The sequence below is a fragment of the Papio anubis genome, unplaced genomic scaffold (genome assembly GCF_008728515.1).
Source record: "Papio anubis isolate 15944 unplaced genomic scaffold, Panubis1.0 scaffold66, whole genome shotgun sequence".
NCBI lineage: Eukaryota > Metazoa > Chordata > Mammalia > Primates > Cercopithecidae > Papio > Papio anubis.
The window spans coordinates 155,573-160,154 of NW_022166823.1; positions in this window are offsets into that span (position 1 = coordinate 155,573).

Consider the following 4,582-nt stretch of genomic DNA (forward strand, 5'->3'; position numbering starts at 1 on the left):
ATCACCTACAAACTCACCAACCCATTTCACTGAGTTACTCCACAATCTCTCTCACGTCTTCATCCCCAGGCCACAGGGACTCTTCTGTCTCTCTCAGCTACTCTCCAACCACACCCAGATTTCAGCTGGACTCAGTTCCAGGTACCCAGGAATCACCTACAAACTCACCACTGAGCTACTTCCCCAGCCCTCATGTCTTTTTCCCCAGGCCACAGGGACTCTCCTGTCTCTCTCAGCTACTCTCCAACCGTGCCCAGATTTCAGCTGGAGTCAGTTCCAGACACCCAGGAATCCCCTACAAACTCACACACCTCACTGAGATATTCCCCAGTCTCTCTCATGTCTTCACCCCCAGCCCATAGGGACTCTCCTGTCTGTCCCAGCTACTCTCCAACCACGCCCAGATTTCAGCGGGAGTCAGTTCCAGGCACCCAGGAATCACCTACAAACTCACCAATTTCACTGAGTTACTCCCCAGTCTCTCTCATGTCTTCACCCCCAGCCCTCAGGGACTCTCCTGTCTGTCCCAGCTACTCTCCAACCACGCCCAGATTTCAGCGGGAGTCAGTTCCAGGCACCCAGGAATCAGCTACAAACTCACCAATTTCACTGAGTTACTCCACAGTCTCTCTCATGTCTTCACCCCCAGCCCTCAGGCACTCTCCTGTCTGTCCCAGCTACTCTCCAACCACACCCAGATTTCAGCAGGAGTCAGCCTCCTACACCCAGGAAACACCTACAGACTCACAGACCTCACTGAGATCCTCCCCAGTCTCTCTCAGGTCTTTGCCCTCAGCCCACGGGGACTCTTCTATCAGTTTCAGCTACTCTCAAGCCATCTCTAGATTCCAGCTGGAGTCAGTTCCAGACACCCAGGACACACCACCAAACTCACCAACTTCACCGAGTTCCTCCCCAGTCTCTCTCATGTTTTCACCCCCAGCCCTCAGGGACTCTTCTCTCTCTCTCAGCTACTCTCCAACCATCTCCAGATTTCAGCTGGGGTCAGCTTCCCACACCCAGGAATCACCTACAAACTCACAGAGCTTACTGCAGCCCTCCCCCATTTCTTTCACTTCTTCTCCCCCAGCCTTCAGGGACTCTCCGGTGTCTCCCAGCTTCTCTCCCGCCTTCCCCAGATTTCTGCAGCAGTCAGCCCCAGGCACCCAGGTGAACCCTAGAAACTCACAGGCCTCACGAGATTATTTCCCTGTGACCTGTGTCTATACAGCGATGGCTCCCACGTATCCCTCAGTGACCCCGAACCCATCTCCATTTACACTCAGGCACTCCCAGGGCCTGACAGCTATTCCCTGTTACAGTCCTTCAGTTCAAAGGCCTGGCCAATCTACTAGCCAACATGACGCGGTTCCCTGGCCATTTCTCCACATTTCTGGTGAGGGCCCCACACCCAGCCGCAGAAGAGCCCCTCCTGCATTCCGTCCTCACACGCAGGCCTGTCCATCTACTTGCTACTGTCACACTCTCGCCAGCAGAAGAGGCTCCTCTAACGGCCGATAGCACCACCCAGACTATCATCGCCCCGCAGCTGTGCAGCGGGACCCTCCTGCTTGCCGACGTGGCTGCCAGCGCCCATACTGACACCGACCTCCAGCATGTCAGCGTCCCTTTGGGCGACAATACTGGTGACATGGCTAGCATGACCCTCCTACCTGGCGGTGACACCGTTGATGTAAGCCTCCCACATAGCTGGGACCACAGGTGCTTACCTCCACTACTGGCTATTTTATTTTTTAATTTTATTTTAGAGTTAGGGTTTCACCATGTCATCCAGGCTGGTCTAAATCTGCTGGATTCAAGTGATCTTCCTTCCTCAATATTCAGTTTGGACAAATGTTTTCTCTTGGTGCATACCTAGGTGTGGAATTTCTGGGTCATTTGGAAACTTCTATTACGTTTACCATGTTTAGGAACTTCCAGATTATTTTCCAATATGGCTGTAGATTTTGAAATTCCTACCAGCAGTGCAGGAATGTTACAGCTTCTTTACATAATCGTCAGCATTTGTTATTTTCTGCTTTTTTGTTTTTGTTTTTGTTTTTTCGAGATAGAATTTCTCTCTTGTTGCCCAAGCTGGTGTGCAATGATGTGATCTCGGCTCACTGCAACCTCCGCCTCCCAAATACCTGGGATTATGGCTGCATGCCACCACACCTGGCTAATTTTTTGTATTTTTAGGAAAAACGGGCCTTCACCATGTTAGCCACACTGGTCTCAAACTCCTGACCTCAAGTGATCCGACCGCCTTGGCCTCCCAAAGTTCTGGGATACAGGCGTGAGCCACTGCACCCAGCCTATTTTCTGCTTTTCAATCCTTGCCATTCTAGTGAGTGTGAAGCGGCACCATTGTTTTGACTTCCATTTCTCTAATGACTGAGGATGTGGAGAGTCATTTCATGTGTCTCTTGCTTATTTGTTTATTTTCATTTAAGATATGTCTACTGAAATCCCTTGCCTACTTAAAATTTGGTTATTTTTTCTCAACAATAACAAAACTGTTAGGGAGTGGGAAATTACAGCAGTTTCAAATTCAGTTGACACACGGTTTCTACAATCTTTTGCAGCTTGTTTGAGGTAGGATGAGGGCTGAATGTTCATCTTGGGCCTTGGAATGGATTCATCTACCCACACCTTGTCCAGGTTGGCTCTCAGCTTCCAGGTCAGGACACTTTTTAAAAAAATTTATTATTTTTTAAATTTTGTTATTATTTTTTTGAGACGGAGTCTTGCTCTGTTGCCCAGGCTGGAGTGCAGCGGTTCGATCTCGGCTCACTGCAAGCTTTGCCTCCCAGGTTCACGCCATTCTCCTGCCTCAGCCTCCTGACTAGCTGTGACTACACGCACCTGCCACCACACCTGGCTATTTTTGTTCTTTTTTTTTTTAAGTAGAGAAGGGGTTTCACCGTGTTAGCCAGGATGGTCTCAGTCTCCTGACCTCGTGATCTGCCCGCCTCAGCTTCCCAAAGTGCTGGGATTACAGGCGTGAGCCACCGTGCCCGGCCAAGACACTTGATAGAATTGCTTAAGTGCTTCCCATGTGCCAGAGCCTTGAAAAGTAAATGAAGAAAATAAAGAAAAAGAAGACTCAATTATTTTGAGGACTTAGAGATCTGACCATGGAGGACGTGTGAAACGTGGTAACCAGCTGATTTAAACCATGTGTTGCTGGATCCCAGAGTAATATAATTTATTGATTTCTCGGGGAAATGAGAAAGTTCCGAGAGTGATATTTAACATCCACCACACTCACATGAAATTCTCCCAATCACAGACTGATCTGCTCATTTTATTATAGAGTTCAAAAACACTCAATAGAGGAAATGATATTCAAGTTGTGTCTTAAATATTGAGTAAGATTTCAATAGCACAGGAAAGGATGGACTTACAGAAGGAAGAACAATAGCAGCAAATTCAGACATTTGTAAAACTGGAGGACACGGGCTGAGAACTCCTAGGACTGTGTCTACCCAAGCAAAGAGGAGTGGTTTGGAACCAAATGCCTGACGGGCTTGGATGCTTTGGAGTCATTGACAATTTTTTAGAATTTATCAAAACAATTCGATACTCTGTTTATAAGAGAGAGTTCTAGAACTTCCAGGATGAAATTTTTGAAACACAACAAGGAGGGAGAGATAAGGAAATGAGTTCTCACTGTAACTGAAACCTTTCATCATGGCACAGAAAAAGACATCTCTATCTTCGGAACACACTTCTATCCCAGAAAATATTTCATTTTATATATATAGCAATGTAAGTGATTAGGATGCCATTTAAATCAGAAAGGAAATAATTACTTTTTATGTAAATTTTGTTAAGAAAAGTAGGCAATCCTTTGGTGAAACAGGAAACTCCATCTTCTTTCATATCATACACTTAAACGAATCACACGGTGATTCAAAAGAACAATGAAAGCATCTGAAATGAATATAGAGATGCACTTATTGGGAATCAGGCTAAGAAATGTCTTTTTGATCATACTGGAGGAAAAAAAAAAAAAAGCCACAAATGAAAAGACTGATACACCTTGTCAGATGAAGGTTTTTTTTTTTTCCTAAACTACTTTATAAATGTTGAAACTGGGGGAGCAGTTCACTCATAACAGAAGCGATATCATTAATTCACAGAGAGTACTTAAATAAAAGATGACAATGAAATGCAATAGGCAATAAGACAGCATATTTAGTCTGTCAAATTGGGAAAATGAGACAGGATATTTTGTCCATCAAACTGGGAAAATATTAAAGAAAGTGATTGTGTCTAGTTTTGATATGCTAAAATTAGAAGCGTAAGTTCAATGGAGGACAAGGGGGTAACTTCCCTAAAAGCTAAAGAATCCTAGGCAAGCATTGCAAGTATTTTTTTTTATTATTATCTTTACGTATCTCTACGTCTGTAGTGACAGAGAACTATCCATGATATATGACCTGTGGGCAAGAAATGAATACGAAATATTATGATGCCATTTGGGAGAATGGGATTTTTAAGAAATCATATTTACTCACATAAACCAGGGATTAAGAATTTATTATTATTATTATTATTTTACCATTCTTTACATGTA